This window comes from Loxodonta africana, chromosome 12 (genome assembly GCF_030014295.1).
Source record: "Loxodonta africana isolate mLoxAfr1 chromosome 12, mLoxAfr1.hap2, whole genome shotgun sequence".
NCBI lineage: Eukaryota > Metazoa > Chordata > Mammalia > Proboscidea > Elephantidae > Loxodonta > Loxodonta africana.
This window is the reverse complement of record NC_087353.1, coordinates 17,345,359-17,367,907: the sequence shown is the minus strand read 5'-3', so window position 1 is coordinate 17,367,907 and position 22,549 is coordinate 17,345,359. Positions and strand designations below refer to the sequence as shown.

Sequence of the window (22,549 nt, the reverse complement as noted above, 5' to 3'; positions counted from 1 at the left end):
CTTCCGGACTAGGAAGAACAAGGAAGAAAGGCCTAGTGATCCAGTCCCAAAACTCAGCCCATGAAAACCCTAAGGATCACAAAGGTTCTATCCCCAACCATTCATGGGGACATTGAGGGGCTGGGCAGTGTTTAGTTCTGTTGAGCATGGGGTCACCATGAGTCAGAGGCAGACTGGATGGGAGCTAACAACTATTAGTTAGAATTGGTGAGTCTTGGTGAGTCAACTAGTTGTAGAGGCTGAGGAACAAGAAAGGAGAAGTTGAAGGTCATGAACAGCCTGGATTTTTTACTTGGGTCAGTGGACAGATTGTGAGGCTGTTCATAAAGTCCAGCCACAAGGATGAAGAGAAGGAGCTGTGTGTTGGTGGTAGATGTTTAGCTCTGATTTTGAGGCAGAGCAGGTCCTTTAATTAGATGTAATTTCAACTTTAAGAATGATATTATGCCTTGAGATTGTAATGGCACTGCCTATAGTATAAAAGGGATCTAAATCTACATGGATTAGTCAATCTACAAGGTCTTACTGGGTATCTTCTATGTGTTTGTACTGTTTTTGTTTCTGAGAAATTGAAAAAGGTACTCTTAATCATGGACTGCCAGAAAAAAGAAGAAATCTGTCTTAGAAGAAGTACACTTAGAATGCTACTTAGAAGCGAGGATGGCAAGACTTCAGCTCACGTACTTTGGACATGTTATCAAGAGGGAGCAGTCCTGGAGAAGGACATCATCCTTGGTAAGGTAGAGGGTCATTGGAAAAGAGGAAGACCCTCCATTAATGGATCGACACAGTGGCTGCAACAAAGGTATTAAGCATAACAAGGATTATGAGGGTGGCAAAGGATAGGGCAGTGTTTCCTTCTGTTGTACCCAGGGTCACTGTGAATCGGAACTGACTCGACGGCACCTAACAACAACAGAGATGGGTGAGATGCTTTGACATCACATCAGAAAGGAGGACAGCATCAGCAGCTGTGTCCGGTATACCTGGTCCACCCTAGAGATGTGTTTTTCAGATTGACCAGAGTGCTGGAGCCTAGGTCTGGGACAGAGTAGTTTTAGATAAATTCTTCTCTGGTAAACCTACCTAGCCTGAGGCATTTTCAGAGCCAACCACCCACAGGTAGGATGAGAGTGGCAATAAAGACATAATTTTTGTCCTGCCCCAGGGCCTAAATTATTGTACTAGGGTAGCAGATTTGGCTAACAAGACTTTGGAATGCTTCTTGGCAAGAGCTGGGTTCAAACGTGTGGAGGACATTATGTATTCTTCTTTCCCCTGACTGCAATTCTGGGAGTGTGTGGAGAGTTCTGAAAAGCCTTACAATTTATTTCCAAAACAGAGGTGAGTCTCTTGGCTGTTCTCAAGCTTGACGTGCGTGAACAATGTCGGCTCTGAGACTTGCCTCTTCAAAAGGAAATGAAGGCTATTTGCTGGCTAGGTTTGCAGATTTGCTTGCTACCTGCTGTCACTATTCCCAGACATTTATACTATCCAATAAGTGGGAAATGTTCACAGAGAGTTGGGAATTAGGAGCTTGTGGTCTCATAGTAACTTCATCGATAGTTGACATTTCTGCCCCCCTATTTACTGTGAGTCACCATGAGTTGTACACCGGTAACTGGCAAAATAAAATTTCTTTACAGCAATTTTAGAGCTGCTTTCTTTTCCTTTTGTTTTGTTACATATGTAAATATGCCTGGTGACAAAAACAATAAGTAAGATACAGTTTCTTAACCTAGACATAATCAATTAACTAGTTGCTGTTGAGTTGATTCTGATTCATGGCAACCCCATGTGTATTGGAGTAGAATTGTGCACCCTAGGGTTTTCAATGACTGATTTTTAGGAAGTAGATCTCCAAGCTTTTCTTCTGAGGCAGCTCTGGGTTGGTGCATCTGCCAACCTTTCTGTTGGAAGTCAAGTGCATAAATATTTGCACCATTCAGGAACTCTATGTTATTTATATATGATCAAAAGCTAATGTTAATCTCTAATATACTTATGTTGGAGCCCTGGTGGCACAGTGGTCAAGAGCTGACCTGCGAACCAAAAGGTTGGTAGTTTCAATCCACTGGCTGTTCCTTGGAAGCCCTATGGGGCAGTTCTACTCTGTCCTATAAGGTTACCATGAATTGGAATCAACTCAAGGCAACGAGTATTATACTTATGTTAGGCCAGTTCCCAGTTATTCAATCAAGTACTAATCTAGGTGTGACTGTGAAAGTATTTTGTAGGTGTGGTTAACCCCTGCAATCAGTTTGTTGACTTTAAGTACAGAAGATTACCCTCGACAATGTGGGTGGGCCTCATCCAATCAGTTGAAGGCTATAAGAGTACAACCTGAGGTTTCCTGGAGAAGTGATTCTGCCTCAAGACTGCGTTATCAACTCCAGCTGAGTCTCCAGTCAGTCAGCCAACCCCTTAAAATAAATCTCAGACTTTTCTGCAGATTTTGGACTTGCCAGCCCCCACAATCTGTGAGCCAAACCCTTAAAATAAATCTCAGCCCCCACAATCCATGAACCAACCCTCCAAAATAAACCAGTTTCTCTGTCTATCACCATAGTTCATTGAACTGACTTCTGATCTTATGAAACTCTTTCAATAATCTATGGACTCTCTGGATACCCTTTTAACTCAGTACTGAAGCTACTCCTGAGATTCACTCTTCAGCCAAAGATTAGACAGGCCCACAAAGCAAAGCAAGACTAAATGGGCACACCAACCTGGGGAAAGGATGAGAATGCAGGAAGGGGAAGGAAACCTGGTAATGGGGAACCCAGGTTTGAGAAGGGGAGAGTGTTGACATGGCTGGTAACCAATGTCGCAAAACAATATATGTATTAATTGTTTAATGAGAAACTAATTTGCTCTGGAAACCTTCATCTAAAGCATAAGAAAAAAATAATCTATTCATTGTGAATGACATGAGAGAAAATGACCACTTGGGTTGTATAACTTGCCTTGCTGCTATTGTTGTTAGATGCTGTGGAGTGGATTTTCCCCTTATAGCAATTGCATGTGGTAGAATAGAACTGACCCGTAGAGTTTTCTAGGCTATCTTTACAGGAGCAGATCACCAGGTCTTTCTCCCGAGGAGACACTGGTGGGGTTTAAACCACCAATTAGCAGCTGAGTTCTTAAGTGATAAACCACCATGGCTGTTTATAAATTGTCTTGTTGTTGTTATTGTTAGGTGCCATCAAGTTGGTTCTGACTCATATTGTCCCTATAGGACAGAGTAGAACAGCCCCAAAGGGTTTCCCAAGGAGCGGCTGGTGGATTTGAACCGCTGACCTTTTGGTTAGCAACTGAGCTCTAAACCACTATGCCACCAGGGCTCCATAAGCTGCCTTAGGCTAGGAAATAATCAATGGAATAAGTAATACTTAAGTTAACGTTATATTTATAAAATTACTTCCATCTATGAATGCAGTTTATCCATGGATATAACATGAATGTGTGATAATGTTACAGAAGAGGTGTATTAGTGAATTTGTATCCTACTATTTACTCCTTCCCTCCTCATCCCACCCTGACCACAATAGAGCATCAAGGGGTTGCCTGTTTGCTTATCTTATTTCTCCTGCCTGGAAATCTAAAGAGAGAAAGTGCAAACAATAAATGGGAACCTTTTCTGCAGAAAAGAGCCAGGCAGAATAAGAAATAAATGCTCAAGGGGTCTGCACCTAGAGTGATCTGGGAAAACAAAGGGGCAGTGAAGAAGGAGAGATGGGAGGTTCAGGAGTACATTGTAACTAACTAACTAACCCATTGCTGTTGAGTCGATTCCAACTCATAGTGACATAGGACAGAGTAGAACTGCCCCATAGGGTTTCCAAGGGGCACCTGGTGGATTTGAACTGCTGGCCTTTTGGTTAGAAGCCATAGCTCTTAACCACTAAGCCACCAGGGTTTCTGTGGTACATTGCAGAAGAGGGAAAATGGAAGAGGTAGTCAAGGGGTCAAGATGGCAGTGTCAGGTTGGTTTTGATGGGGGGGGCGACATTTTTTTTTGGAAGGAAGGGAAGATTAGGAGGTTAAGAGAGTCCCCGGTATTTAGGGGTTTGGAGAATAAAACAGGAAAGAAAAGCAATAAGAATTGTGGTAATCTATGCACAAGGGAGCCCTGGTGGCGCAGTGGTTAAGAGCTTGGCTGCTAACCAAAATGTCAGCAGTTCACCAGCTACTCTTTGGAAACTTTATAAAGCTGTTCTACTCTATCCTGTAGGATCGCTGTGAGTCAGAATTGACTCAGTGGCAATGGTTTTGGTTTTTAGTATGCACATGAGAGAGACACAAATTATTATTTGGGCTGAATTTTTAACTACAACACTTTTAGACTGGGCATCATGAGTGATGACTTTATAAGGGTTACAAGTACAAATAATGTTTTTATACAGATTTTTCTGTGTGTGGGGGGTGTGTGTCTGTTTTAAAGGATTGGAAAAGAAGCGGGAAAGAAAACAAGTGGAGGAATACATTCAAACAACATATATTTCCTGAACAACTGTTCTGTTCTTGGCCTGGCACTAGATACGGCCGGGGGTGGGGTGGGGTGGGGGTGGGGGGGCGGGTGGGGGGGGCGGGGACGGAGGAAGATGACTAACATAATAGTCCTTGCTCCCAAACAGTGCACAAACTATAGAGAGATAAATGTATTTGTTTAAGGAACTGTTGGGTGTAAGTATTATATGAAAAGTGTTAACAGAGTGCTTAGAAATTCTGAAGCTCATAGCATTTTATCTCATCATATACACAGTTGAGTAAGGCACCTATATGGGGATGCTAAGGGAGAATAGCCAAAATGAACTCCCCTGCCCATATCTAGAGAATAACAAGATGAAGAGTTGGACTACAGTGTAATAATAATGATAGCAACAGTAGGCACATAAACAACAACCAACATTGATTGAGTGCTTCTAGGTAGACATTGTACAGTTGAATATACTGTAAATGTTGAAAACGCATTACTTTGTTTAATCCTCACATTGGCCCTATGTGTTTGTATATTAGGCACGGAAATTATCCTTATTTTATAGAGAAAGAAACAGCTTTGATCGGGTTAAGTGACTGACCTTAAGTATGTTATATATAGGAGGCCAGTTCTAGAGTTAGGGTGGAGACATTGACTCCAAAGTTTACCGCTTTAGGCGCTACTCATGTATAAGCCTTAGAAGGGAGGTTAGGATTAAATAGGACTGGAACTATAGATTAGGGATTTTTTACTTTATTTAATGGGTAATGGAGAGTTTTGTGCATTGCTCTGATTGTGAGGTGTTTCGGGGGAGAGGAATCTGGGGTCATCTTGTGCTGGCTGCATTGAAGAGGAAAGACATTGGAATCAGGGGACCAGTTTGAAACATATCACAAAGGTCTTGGGGAGAGACAACAGGGTGGTGGCAATGGGATTGGAAAAGGGGGTTGCATTATTATTTATTTTTTGGCAGTATGATATGTATATGTGTGTGTTTGTGAGAGAGAGAGAGATATAAAATTTTAAACTACACCTGAGGGGCATTTAGTTAATATTTGATATGTGCTTAAAAAAGTGAGAGAGAGAGAGATATAAAATTTTAAACTACACCTGAGGGGCATTTAGTTAATATTTGATATGTGCTTATTGTGGATAAATACTCAGATTGGGATGGATGGCATGGTTATCTAATCGAAGGCCCATACTACAGAGATAGCTACTACAAGCCCTCCTGCTGTAGTTAACTACAATTGTAATCAGATGGTTTGTTATCTAACATAATGAATATTGTTAAAACGTGGATGGTTTTTCATTGGTGAAATTAATGGTGTTCAAGATATGTAGAGCTCATGTCAAGAATGCATAAAAGCCCTTTAAAATCATTAAGAATCTAACCCAACAGATAGAGGATGAACACACATTTTATAAAAGGAAAAACATATGGCCAATAAATATTTGTATGTTATGTGATCATGGCAATGTAAATCAAGACCACACTGAGATACCATTTTATACTATTTAATTGGCAATAATCAAAATTCGACAATACCAAGTGCTGGAAGAGATGTGTATTCACAGAAAATCTCCTTTACATTCATGGTGAGAGAGGAAGCATGTTAGAAGATGATTCACAATTATTTTCTAAACATTCACCTACTCTATTGACCCAGTAACTCCACAACTCAATAAACTTTGCATGTGTATAACAAAAGACTTGTATAAGAATACTCATAGAAGCATTATTCTAAATAGTAACAAAAATCCTGGAAATAATCTAAATGTTGATCACCTGAAAAGTAAATGAGTAAATTGTTGCATATTACAAAAGAGTCAAAACAAACTATAGCTACATACAACAATAGGGAAGAATAGTAACAATTTATAATAGCTGAAAAAGTATGTCCCAATGATTATACCCAATAAAATGTCCTTATGTTAAGTTAAAAATAATTAAAATTAAAATGCACATAATACAGTTTTTATAGGAACCTTTCTCATATAAAAATTTTTTTTTTTTATATGAGTTGCAATAGCAAGGGAATATTGAGCACTGAATTCAGGTTACCTCAGGTGACGGTGGAGTTTGGAAGGGAAGCACAACCCTGTTGCGGTAGAGTCGAGTTTGACACATGGTGACCCCATGTGTTATGGAGTAGTACTGCTCCATAGAGTTTTCATGGTTGTAATCTTTCCAGGAGCAAATCCTTAGGCCTTTCTCCCATAGTGCTGCTGGGTAGGTTCAAACTACCAACCTTTCAGTTAGCAGCCGATTGCAAACCACTTGGGTCACCCAAGGACCTCTGGAAACACCATAGATGTACTTTATTTTAAAGCTCATAGACTTTTTGTTTTATATTGTTTAAGGTTTTTTTTTTTTTGGAAAGTGGGGTTTCACTGCTGCTTAATACATAATTTTAAATAAGTAATTAAATAAAACTGCTGGTAAAATACATGTGAATTAGCTAGAAATATTATGCAGTCAATTCTGCCCTTGTGTGAAGAAGATATAAAAACCCGGTAAGCCTAATGGCCAACATCCTTTATAGTGGACTCAGAGGGTTAAGATGTCACTTCCGTCTGTGTTTAGCTGACACTGGAAGGATCTTTGTCATCTGAATTGAACAAGAAGGTTAGCTGGATTGTGCCACTAGAATATTGCTACATCAGCATTGAATGAAAATTTCATGCAAAATATTCAGAAAGGACAGAGAGCTAGGCTTCATCGATCTAACAGGAAAGGTTGTTTGATACATTTTGAGCCTCCTCACTAATACGTGGGTCGGATTCAGTCTGGGTCTTGTTTTCATGATAACATACCATATGAGATTGTGAGAGAGGAAGCCCGGAGCTCCCACCTGCTTTGACCTATTGAAAGCCTGAGGTATCTACCAAAAACGTTGCTCATATTTGTGTATGTGATCATGCTGGCTTTGGACAGTTTGCAATGAAGGGTTTGTTATGAGGGCTAACATATGCAGTTAATAATTGATTGAACGTGAGAAGTGGTAGTGAGGAAGGGATCAGAAATTATACTGAATTTCTGTGAGGATCTAGCAATAGAATGACAATTTCAATGACCAAAAAGAAAGAGGTCTGTAGAATGAACCAGTTTAAGGAAGGCAAGGATGAGTATGATTTTACACTTGTTGAGTTTGAGTTACTGGGGAAAGTTAAGAGTTAAGCAAATCAGCAGCTAGAAATTGAGGGTCAAAGTGAGGGGAAGGATGGTCACGGTTAGAAATATATATATATATATTTTTAGTAGGACACATGGAGGTGATAGATGAACTTGAGGAGTAGTGTAAACTCCAAACAAAGGCAAAGAGAAAGTGGTGTAAACTCCAAACAAAGCGTGGAAATATTGGGGGTCTGCTGCATTGGCAAGGTGGGAAGAGCCAAAGGAAGGATACAGTGCAGAAGTGGTTTGGGAGTAAAGGGGAGATCTGGATGCTCTCATATTTCAGAAGAAGAACAGAAAACAATATCAAAAGCAAAAAGAGAACTGCAAACAGGGCATGGCCAACTGTGTTCAGTGTTACTGAGGCTCACAGATGAAGAACCCAAGAAAGGGGCAACAGCATGGAGAATCATAAATAGCCATCAAGTGGACCATTTTCACTGGGCTAGTGGACAGGCTCGACTACACAATTTTCGGAGCCCAGTGCAAAATTAAAATGCAAGTACGTACTCTTGTTCAAAAATTATTAGGAATTTCCAGTTGGCAACAGCAGAGCATTAAACCTAGATACTTGCATTTCAGGAAACCCGTTAGAGTCTTGGAGAGGATTCAGAGGTCAAGTGGGTTGAAGTGACCTGATACCTGTGGACAGGCCAGCGGGCCCAGATGTCTTTAATCTGAGAAGTTCTTGAAATGTTTTCCAAGTCCTCACTGTTATGAAAGATAGTTACCTTGAACATCAATGAGTTTTTCAAATTGTCAAGCCAATAACTAGAATACTTATCTTCAAACAAAAAAATTAGCAAGTTTAATCAAACTGAAAGGAAGTAGCTCTTCCCTTAGAGGCCACTAAGTTTAAAGAAGGATTTGGCCATTGGTTGACCCAATCAGATACCAAGTAACAAATTAATCTGCCTTTTTAAATTGCTTTGCTACTTTATTATTTTTTTTCCTACCTAATATTGCAGTTAGTTTTGTAAGTTATCAAAACCCTTTGTGGAAGTAGGCAAAGTAGGTTAGGTAAATTTATGGGCAACTAATATGCTTTGGGAAACCCTGGTGGCATTGTGGTTAAGTGCTGCAGCTGCTAACCCAAAGGTTGGCAGTTCGAATCCACCAGGCGCTCCTTGGAAACTCTATGGGGGCAGTTCTACTCTGTTCTATACGGTCACTGGGAGTCGGAATTGACTCAATAGCAATGGTTTTAGTGTGATTTGGGCTGGACACTGCCAATTTTCGAAGTTCTCATCAAGGATAATTGAATTGAGTCCTACCACAATGGGTCTTTGGAGTCCAATATCAGAGAGAGAACACTGAACAATATGGGTGAGGAGGTCGATTCATTCTGTCAGTCAGCTTGGGGCATGGAACAGACCAGCAGTTTCAAACCCACTTTACTGCTACTAGTAATATGGCTTCAGGTTAAGTCTCCATGTCTTCATTTGCTCACCTTTAAAAATGGGGTTTCAGAATCACCACTATTCATGGATAGTCTGAATATCCAAAAATTTAACAAAATTGAACGTCACTTGGCATAATGCATGAACTTGATAAATCTCAGCTCTTCTTTATGAGTTGTGGAGGGAGGAAGGAGTAAGAAGTATATGTAGTATGACTAAGGAACTGTAGAAGCATAGAGGAAAGTGAGGGGAGGAAAGACACATATAGACACATACAGAACAGAACAGATGTTCAAGAAACTGAGCAGATCACATATGTTGAAATAACACAACCTACATGCTAGGTCCCATGGCCTTTGCTAACAGTAGTCTCATTTTTCTTTTCTTAAAGAAAAAATATCACTGTATTTGGGACGACTGCTCTAAACCCTTGGAATGCCTATTCTAGCACAGGCATTTGGTTACTGCAGTTAATTGAAACAGCGATACAAATTCATCCAAAATATAACTAAAAAAATTCTAAATTTTTAGTATTATTAATTTGGATATTGAGATTGATCACATGAAAAATAGACTATTGAAGCTAAAATCAGTAGATGATTATTATAGAAAATTTGGAAAATAGTGAAAACAAGTAAGATAAAAATCATCTATAATTCATATCTTGATATATTCCCTTCCTAAAAAAAAAAAAATTCACTTCCGTCTTTTGCATTTTTGTTGGTACATAGCTGAGATTGTATTGACTAATTTATCCTATTCTGTCTATTAACATTATTTAGTTACCATTTTCCCACATCATTATAAATGTTTAGAACAATAATCTATTATGGTGTGAATGATTTCATTTAGTCTATATAACATAAATTATGTTACTATTACCCTATTGGACTTTCAAGGAGATTCTATTTTTTCATGACAATAGTAAATACTATGGTAAATATCTTGCGGATAAAAGCTCTTTTACTAATACCTTTTGGATTTCTTTTATGTATGTATATACATGGAAACCCTGGTGGCGTAGTGGTTAAGTGCTACGGCTGTTAACCAAAGGGTCAGCAGTTCGAATCCGCCAGGCGCTCCTTGGAAACTCAATGGGGCAGTTCTACTCTGTTCTGTAGGGTCGCTCTGAGTCGGAATCGACTTGACGGCACTAGGTTTGTGTGTATATATATATATATATATATATATATATATACACACACACATACACATATACATGTATGTATATATATGTGTGTGCATATTTGTGTGTGTGTGTTCACAGAATTGGAATAATCAGGTTTAAAGGCATTACCGTTTTAAGACTCAATATAGATGTAAAATTATTTTCTAAATCATTGTGCCATTGCACACCCTCAGGAGCAGCATGAATTGGACATGTCTTTTTTAGAACATAGTTTTGTTTGATACATGCAAACATTTTTACGGCAGGGCTGAATCTTAGCAAACAATGGCCGTTTTGAATCCAAAGTCTTCGGCGTTGCGTGGACTTCTGGATGGCTAAGAAGGCCTGCAAAACCAAAACAAATGTTTTCAGCTAATAACACCTTCAAGTCATGAGCTGGTGGGGTGTGAGAGTTACTGAAAGGAACTCGAACAAAGCAAACATTGGCCCTCCTGGGAAACACCTGAGGGCTTGGGCCAGTTTAAGTGGGATATGAGGAATTCTTTTCACACCGTGATTACTATTTGAAGTTTCTTTTTGTCTGGCAGCTGCTTCCATAGTACCATCAGATAATATCTACTATCTACTAATTTAATCTGTCACATTGTTTCTGCATACATTGCTGCCTATATTTAGAATCAAGCCTCTCTCTCCAAGGTCCCAGGCAGATTTCAAACCCTACTAAGCCAGAAAACGTGTGTGTATTGTGTGTGTGTTTTAACCCTGTTGTTATGTAAAACACACACAGGCACACGTATTTCACCAACCCACCCTGAAAAATATGGCTTTTGCTTAAAAAAAAATAGGAGAAGAAGACAGTTTACACTGCTGTGTAGCAAAGACCATATTTTCTCGTATTTAGGAACAAAGACATGTCAGGCTTTATTGAGCACATCACTAACGATATAACTAGCGTTAAACACTCTATTTGCAACTGTTGCTGTGTATTTTGTGTGTGATTATCACCCCTAGATCTGCATCCTATAAAAAGATATTTCTGTTTGCTTAATTATAAAGCTCTTTATGAACAAGCTCATCTGTAAATAGCTTGGTGCAGCTGAAATAGAAATATAATTATAATGAAGGCAGATGTTTGTGAGATACTGGCTCATGAAACTTGTTCAGAATCTACAAAGGAGAAACATTGTGAGAGTGTGTGTTTACTGGTGGGCCAAAGCTGGGAGCAAGGAGTGTTTGCCTATATGCTTAGAGTCATCATTTTCCCCCTCAACTGTTGTCTTCCTCCATCTCTTTGGAAAAGGAGTAGCTTACCTCATTTTATCTCTGAGCTGCAGGAAAAATGATTTCTACAAGAGCCTAAGTTGGGCTTAGGGGTAAAAGAGTAGTGTTCGTGGTTGTGATTCCATCATTTACACAACACGGGTTGAGTTTTTAGGACTTGGGATCTGGGGTGAAAGATTTCAGGGCAGGTTTGGTGACATTTCCTCAATGATCGACATTTCTTTTCTCTTCATGCAAGTTGTCTAGAAGACACTCATACAAGAACAGCCTATGTGTGGAGAGGAGAAAGTTTTAAAAAAATGCAAATTTCACAAGGTTTCTAACTAGTCTAGATTCTAGGAAGTCAATCTACTGATATACGATTCTGGGGAACTAACAGACATACAGGTACTAAAGATTTGGGCTGACTCGGTAGTTTGTATGAGGATTTAAAATTAAAAAAAAAAAAAAGAAAGAAACAACACTCAATAACATATCATTATTTCCCAGGCAATAACCAACTTTTAGTTTTAATTTAACTTCTTTGATTCAAACTAAATTCTGTCTGAATTCTTTGTAAGTGAACATCGTGTTAAAAGTCGCTATGTCTGATTTGTCCAAATTTTCCTAGCTGTTATTGTGTTGGGGTCTCTTAAGCATTTTGAAAGTGTTAGTGTTAATTTTTATGTCTTTAATAACTGAGTGAATTAAAAAAAAAAAGATTAATCTACCTGAGATAATCCAACTATGGGCATACTCTTTGTGGTCATCCTTTCAAGCTGTTTGTAGTTCTACATTGATAGTTCACGATCTGTGCTGGAAGAGTGGTAGACATTAATAAATATGATTTTCAAATGTAAATAAACATAAATTATTTTCCAGGTCTGCCTCATGTGACCATATATATGTGTCCCTGAGGTACTACCTGTTAATTGTACCTTTAAGAGTTCAATTAATTACATTTTAACTACTCTAGATAAGGAGGTTATGTGTCTTAGAGTAGATCTGCTTCTTTTGTAACTTCTTATACAAAATGAAAAATGTCTCTCAATTCCTCATTGTTCAAATATATATATACACCCACACAAATATATATATGTATACACACACACAAACATATATATATATATGTACGTGGAGCCCTGGTGGAGTACTGGTTAAGAGCTTGGCTGCTGGCTGCTAACCAAAAGGTTGGCAGTTTGAATCCACCAGCAGTTCTACTCTGTCCTATAGGGTCGCTATGAGTTGGAATTGGCTTCAAGGCAACAGGTTTGTTTTTTGGCATATATGTGTATACATATATAAAAATACACTTACATATATGCATATATGTACACCCATTGCTGTCCAGTCTATTTCTAGTAACAGTGGCCCTATAGGACACAGAGTGGAACCACTCCACAGGATTTCCAAGGCTGTAAATCTTTACGGAAGCAGACTGCCACATCTTTCTCCCATGGAGAGGCTGGTGGGTTCAAACTGCTGACCTTCTGGTTAGCAGCTGAGCACTTAATCACCGAGCCACCAGGGCTCCTTGTGTACATGTATACATATATATGTGTATATATTTGTGAGTGTGTTTGTGTGTGTGTATATGTATCCTATATCTTTACATTTCTCTAGCTCTACCTCACATTCACCAAAATTATTATATACTGCATGTATTGGCAAATGGAAGTCAGTGATTATGAATGCAGATAACCATTATTCACAATAACAGAGGGGAAGGATGGGTCTCTCTTATCAGTATCTTTTCTCTTCTGTTGACTCATCTGCCAGTTCTTTTTACACCAATACCACAATGTCTTTTTCTTGATTTAGCTTTAAAAACAAGTTTTGCTACTTACTTAAATAACTTTCTCTTATTATTTACTTGGAAATATTTAAAGTTATCTTTAGATATTCTTCCAGGTGAATATTAGAATAATTTTGTTAAGATAGAAAAAAAAAATGATGGTTGGATTTTAATTAAAATTTAATTCATAATTAATTAAAAAATTTTTACTAGCATCTTCTGTAAAAGTTTACTGAAGTGAGCTGATCTATAAGAGACCCGTAGACCGCTTAGGGACATTGAAGAGTCATGTATTCTGTATTAATTAATGACAAATGGGCCGAGCCCCAGGAGAAAAAAGGGGCCTGCAATCTCCCATCTATTCTTCTCTCAAGCTTGGCGCATGGACTTTCCAAGAAGCATTGTCACCATACTTGAAGATTTTTCTTTTAACATACTTATTTCCTAGGTTGCGATTACTTGAAATAGTTGAGGTAATTGGATATGTAGGTCTTAAGTAAGAGTGCAATGTCTAGTCTGTCTATCCAATTACACTCTTCTCAGTAGCCCTGGTGGTGCAGTGGCTGCTAACCAAAAGACTGGCAGTTTGAATCCACCAGCTGCTCCTTGGAAGCTGTAGGGGCAGTTCTACTCTGTCCTGTAGGGTCGCTGTGAATTGGAGTCAACTCAATGGCAACAGGTTTTTTTTGTTGTTTTTGTTTTTTTAGTGAGGATCAGTATTATCTCTAGATCTGAAAATAATGTAGAATATATATGTAAGGGGTTCTTATACATCCCTCTTTTTTTTTTTTTTTAGATTGACATGATAATTGGGTTTGCCCAAGGTTGAGCAGGGAGAATGTTGACACGTCATGGGGTTGTTAACCAATGCCATAAAACAGTATATGTATTAACTGTTTAATGAGAAACTAGTTTGTTCTGTAAACCTTCATCTAAAGTACAATAACGAAAATAAATAAATAAAAAATTGCGTTTGCTGCAACCAGCCAGTGCATTAGCCAGGTCCTCACCAGGGTGGCTGATGTCCTGTAAACTTTTAACTCTTGGGATTGCAAAGATTCCCAGCTGTGCAGAGTTGGGGATAATGGTTCCCTCCCCAGCTCTGAATGGGCATTTGTCACTTGGGGTCCAAACAGCTCTGCTTATGCACAGATCTTCTCAAAACTCTCTAGAGCAGCTGTTCTTTAACTTTTGATATCAAAATGCTTTCATACTTTAAGAGATTATTGAAGATCCCAAAGAACTATTGTTTACTTTGGTTATATCTATTGATATTTAGTGTGTTAGAAATTAATACAGAGACATTTTTAAAACAAAAGAACACACAAGCACCACATTCCACACAGTATGTCAGACTGATGATGTTATAACATTCCTGTAGCCTCCAGAAAACTCCACTGTATACTGGTGAAAGGATGAGTGAAAAAAGTCAAATGATGCCTTAGGATTATCATTTTTAAAGTTTTGAAATCATAGACCCCTTGAAAGGTTCTCAAAGACCTCAGGGGCCTTGGACAATCTATGATAATGGCTGCTCTGTAGGAGCCCTGTTACCTTTTGCCTATGATTTTTCTCTATGTAGGGATTTAAAACCGGTCCATGGGATAGTGGAGAGTTGCTTTTCTCTTTTCTCCATTCTCCACATTACTGATTTATTTTCTTCCCAGTTTTAAAACAAAAGCTTTTATGCATATTAATTAGTACAAAGAGATATTTTCTCTTTCTGTTTGTGTGTGTGTTTGTTGGAAGATGGAATACGAATGATGGTCATGGAAGTGTTGTACCTCCCTCAGCAGTAATCTTTAAATTACTATTATTAAAAGCCAACAAGACCTGGTCCTTGCCTCATACTAGTGGGGAAGCCAAAATGAGTGTTAACAAATCAATCCAGATGTCAATACTCAGGTGAGCCCAGAATGATGGGAGCAAAGAGGAGCACTTAAGCCAGTCTCAGAAAGTAGCTGCGATATGTTTCCTGGAGGAGATCACAAACTAAATTTCAGGAATTTGATGAGAGTTTTCCAGGCAAAATGTATATTTGTGCAGGGGGGAAAGGCCTATCAGGGAATTGGGAGGAAGTAGGCTCTCACTGGGGACATCAGAAAGGCAGGGAAGGAAGTAAAATAGAATGAAATTTGGGGAGCTGCACATGGCTTATCGTGGTTAGAGTGCGGAATGCAGGCTGATATTGGCAGAATAAAGAAAAGAGAGCTAAAAAAAAAAAAAAAAGTTGTATTATGTAATCCTCCCAAAGTCATGGTAAGGAGTTTATTCTTCAACCTGGATAGAATGGGAGGCATAAGCAGTGAAGGGCCATGGATAGATAGGTTAGTGTTGAGTACTATCCTCTTATTTTTTAATAGTTATATTCTCCCCCAGATTGATTATCAGCTTCCTTGAAGGATAATGCTACATCTTTGAACCTACATAAATGCCTGGAAACAGCAATGAATATATAATGTGTTCTTGTGAAAATACTCTGGGTTGACTTTCAGGTTCAATGAGGATTGGGTACCCAGCACATTTGATGTCATGGTTGATGAAAATTCTATTTAAACTACTTTAAAAGTGAGTTTTCTACTTGATACTGTTTTGATTTTTAACGTTTCAATTCGATGGCTTTTTCTACTTTCATTCTATGTTGATTTTTGGCTTGTGGTTCGTACTAGTTACTGCAGTTCTTTTGCTTTCAAGTAACTGGGTCCAATTGGACCAAAGTCCTAGAGTTGGCTTATTTTTTCTCCAACCTGGGTGTCCAGGAGTAGAAGATCAAAATATACCTCTACCTAACATATCATCACAAAATTTCAGAACCCTGGGTTTGAAGATAATATCCTGAATGTTTACAGAGGAAATAAGGCGACTTACTAAATATAAAGACATCAGGATGGCTTTCCATTTCTATATAGCAAGACTATAGGCTAGAGTGCAAGCGAGAAATTTCTTGAAAAAGCTGAGGAAAATTCAGTCTAAGTTTATATTACATCATTTCCTCATAAAAGTGGTATGTAATATATAAATATCATATTTCATAAATTAAATTGAGTAATGACCGTATCAAGAATGCAACTTCTGAAAAAACTTATCTCCCATACCTCCTTTTTCAGGAAGCCACTAAGCAAGTTATTTCGCCAAATTTAGGAGTAAATCAATAAAGAGAAAAACCTGGAATCTAGTAAACAGAGGATACAGTCCTGAATGATGGAATCCTCAGGATGATATTGAAGGAAGATCTTAGAATGGTAGTTGTGATTTAAACCTAGAAATCAGTGAGTCCACACTGGGGTATGCTAGGGAGTGAGGTCTTCAAGAGAATATTGATAGACTTTTTTTTTGTTGTATGCATGAATGCATTTAAAAGGAAATTTAAACAATTGGGAGAGAATTTGGAGTGAATAGTGGGAAGTATTTTTAAAAATATAAAGCAAAAAATATAATTATTAATCTTGGAGTTATAAAAAGTTACTGAAGAAAGGAAAAATAATCGTAGCATACTAGATGTCTGAGCTGTGAATAGAATTTGCATAATCATAAGCAAACATTGACTATTAGTGTAGTAAAAATTATAATATGATTATATTGGGAAGATGGAAGATGGGGATACAGGAGGTGGTAGACAGACTAATTCCTCATCTTCCACCATAGGACATGAATAGATAATAGAAATAAAGCCTAAAACAGAAAAATCAATAGTAGAACTCTAAACTTGTAAAGAGAAATGAATGCAAGTACCAGAAGAATCGTCTGAAAGAGTTAGGTGTTTGAGTGAAAAATGGATGGGAGATTGTGTTCCATAATAAGCCTTACAGAATGACCCGCACTTTGCCAATGTGTCATGTATAAATTTGGTAAAAAAAATTAAAAACAAAATCTTATTCTAGGTATTATTGAAAAAGGCCACCCATCTCAAGGAGAAATTTCTGTGGTCCAGGAGAGAGACTTGTGAAGGGTTTGTTGTAAGAGAGGGAAAAGCTGAGAGCTGAAGGCAAAGTAGAAACCAGATGAGGATTTAAATCCTGGGAAGCACTGAAGTGCTGACAGCGTAATGCTGCTAATCCTAGCACACTGAAAGACAGGCAATTATCTGAAGGTTTTCACCTTTTGTGTGGTGGTTTTAGCATCTGTGAAAATATATTATTGGTCATCAAATGAAAGACAACAGGATATGGCAGAAAATTACATTAACTTACTATGAAGAAATGACCTTAACAAAAGATAATGCACCCTCAAATTTTGTCACATCCTAGTTATAACGTGTTACTGTTATCTATGCTCTTGAGGTGATTGTGATGGTTACTGTCACATCTCAACTTGGGTTAGCCAAGATTCTCAGCGGTTCGGCAGACACTATGTAATCATCCTCCATTTTGTGATCTGATGTCAGCAGCCAATCAGTTGGAAGGAGAGTTTCTTTGGGGGTGTGGTCTGCATCCAATATGTATATGAATGTCCTGGCAAAGCTCGCTCTTGCTCACTCGATTGCTCCTTCAGTGTTCTTGTCTGACCTCTGGTTCTCGGGACTTGAGAAACCTTCAGCCTGCCCCATGATCTGCAGATTTTGTTAGCTACCTCAACCATTTGAGTCAGAAGCCTTCAGTCTGTTGCCTGACCCATGAATTTGGGACTTGCCAGCCTCCACAATTGCATGAGCCACTTCCTTGAAGCACATCTCTCTCTATGTATTTATAAATACACTTCACTGTTTTTGGTCCTCTGGAAAACCCAGCCTAAAACAGTGATTTATGTCTATTACATCTCTAGGATAGAAACAGTATATAATATTGTGCTAACTGTGCATTTCTTACCAATTTGTGGTCAGTGATGATACATTTGGAGCTTGAAATTGGCCATGGTAATAGTATTTACGCCATGGAAATTGGCAAACACCATAAATCAGGGTCTGTTTTTCTCCAACGATTTGGTTTTTAGACTATACCAGTATTACACTGTATATTGGTGACATCATCTGACAAGTTTTATTAGTTCCATAGACTCTCTACCTTGGACGTACTTGTGGTTTGGAATAACCGGAGAGACCAAAGAGGTGTGTCCAGCCTTCCATATCTGTGAAGAAGTTATGGTAGTGTGAAAATACCCCAGAGGAAACTTTGGGTAGACAAAACACTATCCCTACATTTGTAAATCTCCCCCTTTCCCATTTTCCTCCAGTGATTATTCAGGTATTTTCTAGTTTTCTGATAAATTTACCCAAAATGATTTATATCAGTTGGACACAAAACCCCTCATGTGTTGCAATTAGTTATATCTTACAAAGTTTGGTAAGTAAATACTCGGAAGAAGTGATGTTCCTTTAAAATTTAGCAATTTTGTTACTGAAATTACTAACCTTATTGGATAGTCTCTTTGGTGTGGCTGATCAAGAGTAAAAAGGAAAAGTCCACGGGATTTGGTATCAGGCCTGGTTTTAAATCTCAGTGTTGCCATCATTCTTTATTTAGTTTATTAGATGATCTCAAGAAAGTCATTTAACTTTTCTGAGCTTCTGTTTTCTTGTCCATTAAAAGGAAGGTAATTACAGCAACCTTGCATGTCAGAGGCAAAGGTTAAATGAGATAATGCAGGTATATGAAAAAAAGTAGTAGGTGTGTATGTGTGTATATTTATCTATATTAAAAAAAAATGTAGCAGCTGTGTGTATATATAATGAGACCCTGTTGGCTAGTGGTTAATAGTTGGGCTGTTAACCAAAAGGTCAGCAGTTCAAATCCACCAGGTGCTCCTGATAAACACTATGGGGCAGTTCTGCTCTGTTCTACCGGGTCACTATGAGTCGGAATCAACTCAACAGCAATGGATTTGGGTTGGTAATACATTAGGTATAAATAGATGTTTCTTCCATGCACTCTATCGTCTTCCATCACCCCATTTTGTCAGAGAAATCTCAGGGAAGTCAAGTCTGTTATGAATATCTTAAGGATATGAGGAAAATTATAAATTAAAAAAGTTGGATTAAACCAAGTTTTTTTTTTTTTTTTTTTTTTGGGTCAGTGCCAAAGAACTATGAATCTAAGTGCATATTTGAATTTTATTTTTAATACACTCTACCTCAGATACAAAGCAGCTAGTAGCTTGGGGCAAGAGGAGAAAAGAGAGCCAAATGAAACATTTACATTGCCATTACAGTGCCACACTCTTCTCTTGGTGTAGATGTTGTGAACAACTTCCCATTAGCAGAGGAAGCAACATCAAGTGTTTAGCAAGGAAGATCACTTGAAGGGCTTATGATTTCAGTGGAGAGCCACAGGTACCTTGGTGGCGAGGCTTGCTTTTCCTTTGACTTCTTCAGAGTGAACTCCCAACTTAGAGGCCATTTCAGAGAATGTGAAGATAGGTGAGCTGAGACTAGAAAACAGTCACAAAAACACAATGAAAAATGAGATCGAAGGTGCAAAACAAGAAAAGGAATCTGGAAAAGAGTGCTGAGAGGTTCCCCAGTTAAAAAAATTTTTTTTATTGATTCTAAGGAGTGCTGGTGGTGCAGTGGTTAAGAGCTTGGCTTCTAACCAAAAGGTCCGCAGTTGAAATCCACCAGCCACCCCTTGGAAACCCTATAGAGCAGATCTATTCTGTCCAATAGGGTCGCTATGAGTCAGAATCTACAGCAATGCATTTAGTTTAGTTTTACTGATTCTAAATCTGTGTTGACCTTCCAAGTTTTTCCTTTGATTTTAAGGAATCTTTAATTTCCAAAATATCATACTTTTCTAAAAAAAACTTGAGAATATTTATTCCAATAGCTTCTTTTTACATGTATATGCGGATGAGCAAATTGACACTGAAAATTGTGACTTGATTTACCCTTAGGGTCCAGAATCCAGTCGGAATATAACCAGGGTCCTCTGGTTCTCAGGCCAGGGCTCATCCCATTGCACCACACCTCTGCACCTCATGGAAGACCTGCATGCTTTGAATTTATTGTTGTTTAATTGCCTGCTTGCTTTTAGATTAAAAGAAGAAGAAGAAAGAAACTAAAAAAGCAGATTCCCAGATGCCCTTTTGTTTTCTCATTTCCTCTCAAGGCCATGTAGAGTTACCCAGGTTTACATATTAATTTTAAGCAATAAAAGCGGGTTACTATTAAAAAGCCAGGTGAATAAAAATTAAAACAAAACAAAGTCAGTACAGAAGATTTCAGTCATTTTACTGTTATCTTTTATTTCTCTACCCTTTATGCAAGTGGAGGTACCTGCAGATTAGGGTTCGTATATCTTAAGGATTCACACACACACACACACAGACACACACAGACACACACACACAGCCAAGGAGCTTGGTGGCACAGTGGATAAAAAATGCTCGACTGCTAACCAAAAGGTAGACAGTTTAACCTACTAGCCGCTCAGTGGGAGAAATATGGCAGTCAGCTTCCAGAAAGATTACAGCCTTGGAAATACTATGGGGCAGTTCTACTTTATCCTATAGGATTGCTATGAGTCTGAATCAACTCAATGGCAATAGGTTTGTTTGGTTTGATTTATACATACCCAATCAGTATGTATACATGTATATGTACGTATACATACGCACATATATACATATATATCTATGTGTACATATGTATCTCCATGTTGCTTGCACACACAAGAGAGACTTTTCTCCTTGCAGGTTTGAAGAAGTTGCCATACATTTTTCTTATCTTACAGCATAGAAGTGAAGATGCTAGATGGTAAGTGACTTTACACTTACTACTCATGTCATTTTTTTTTTTTTTTTTACTCATGTCAGTGTATGCCCTGGACTCAAAGGAGACTTAGTTGTTTTTCTGTAAGGAGTCTTGTCTCATTGCTACAGGTAACAATCTTTTCAGTTTCCTTCCATTGGTAGGTTTTCATTATGAAAATTAAAAAAAAAATTGATTTTTATATTATGAATGTTTTCACTCTGCCTATCTATTATATTGGAGGGTTTCTGATGACATTAATCAAACCCATTTGTTCATATGTTAAATTAATACTTATTTTAATAATAATAGAGGAGTCAAAACACATATATGGGTAATTAGCCTCCTCCTGGGAGATTTCTCCAGTTCAGGTTAAGTTCACAGGTCATGGATTTCAGACAATTGACACAGGGTTCCTGGCATCCCGATGCTTTTATCTCCAGGTACCCTAATTACTCAGAAAACACAGAGTCGATGCTACGGTCTTTGACTGCACTTAATACTTGGTTCTGAAACATAATTTTACCTGTGTTATTTGCTTTAGGGGCTAGGTATTAGCTTCTTTTTCAAATTTTTTAGAGTTGATGATATAATCTTGTGTTCTTGCGGGCTCTAAAAAAAATGAGGCGTAAGGAAAGCCTTGATATTAAACTAATGTAACTTGTGAATCCTGGAAAGAAGTAAATTCACTCAGAAGAAAGCCACCTTGGTGGTGGCTGTTGAAAGAATCCCAGTTCCCCTGGGCCTAAAGAACCCCCTTGGCTGAGACTGAACAGAATATGAAGATGAAGGCAATAAAATCTTTGAACATTCTCTCACAAAGGCAAGGTAATTTGATATTGGACATTACTTCCTTTGGACTAAAAATCTTTAGATGAATTTACAAGAACCTCTGGTATGCTATGTTGGTTAGCATGGATTGCCAAGGGTGGAATGAGTTTTCAGTTTGGATCAGAGTGGCTTTGGAGGTGCTTTATTTACACCCCTCTCCATTGGTGGTTTAGTGGTAGAATTCCCTCAGGTTCATTTCCTAACCACTGGATCTCATGTGCAGCCAGGACTCGTCTGTCAGTGGAGGGTTGCATGTTGCTATGATGCTAAACAGGTTTCAGCGGAGCTTCCAGACTAAGATGGACTAGGAAGAAAGGCCAGATGATTTACCTCTGAATATCAGCCAATGAAAACCCTATGTTTCCCAATGGTCTGATCCTCAGTTAATCATGGGAATGGCACAGGACCAGACAGAGTTCCCTCCTACTGAGCGTAGGGGCACCATGAGTCAGGGGTGACTCAATGACTACTACTAACAACAACAATAACAGCTTATCATCCAACCTCAGGGTACTGGTAAAGCCTCCAGGGCAAGACATCCAGAAACTATGAAGTGGCCATTATGAAGAAAAGCAATTTGGCAAGCGAAGCTCGACACCTCTGGCTCCGCTGGGATAAGAAAGAACCCAGGAAGCATTTGGCTGTGATTGGTGCTGCAGCCATCTGAGAACCACGAATAGCTGTGGTCAGAATGAAAGTTCCTGCATGCTTGATGATGTCTTTGCGCCACTGAATCCACCAAGTCTGGGTCCCGCATTATGCCCGGACTTCCATTTACAGAAAACAAAATATTAT

At 38.5% G+C, this 22,549-nt stretch overlaps 1 long non-coding RNA gene across 2 annotated transcripts in view; it reads left to right on the top strand.

The window, feature by feature from the left end:
- Positions 1 to 22,549, top strand: part of LOC135232926 (uncharacterized) — a 74,124-nt gene that overhangs the window by 14,151 nt on the left and 37,424 nt on the right. Inside the window, exon 4 of one of the 2 annotated variants that reach the window (XR_010323546.1) lies at positions 20,869 to 20,926. The exons of the other annotated variant lie outside the window; for it this stretch is intronic. This is a non-coding gene — a long non-coding RNA (uncharacterized LOC135232926). Of the gene's footprint in view, positions 1 to 20,868; positions 20,927 to 22,549 lie in introns of those variants that run through there. 2 annotated transcript variants of the gene reach the window in all.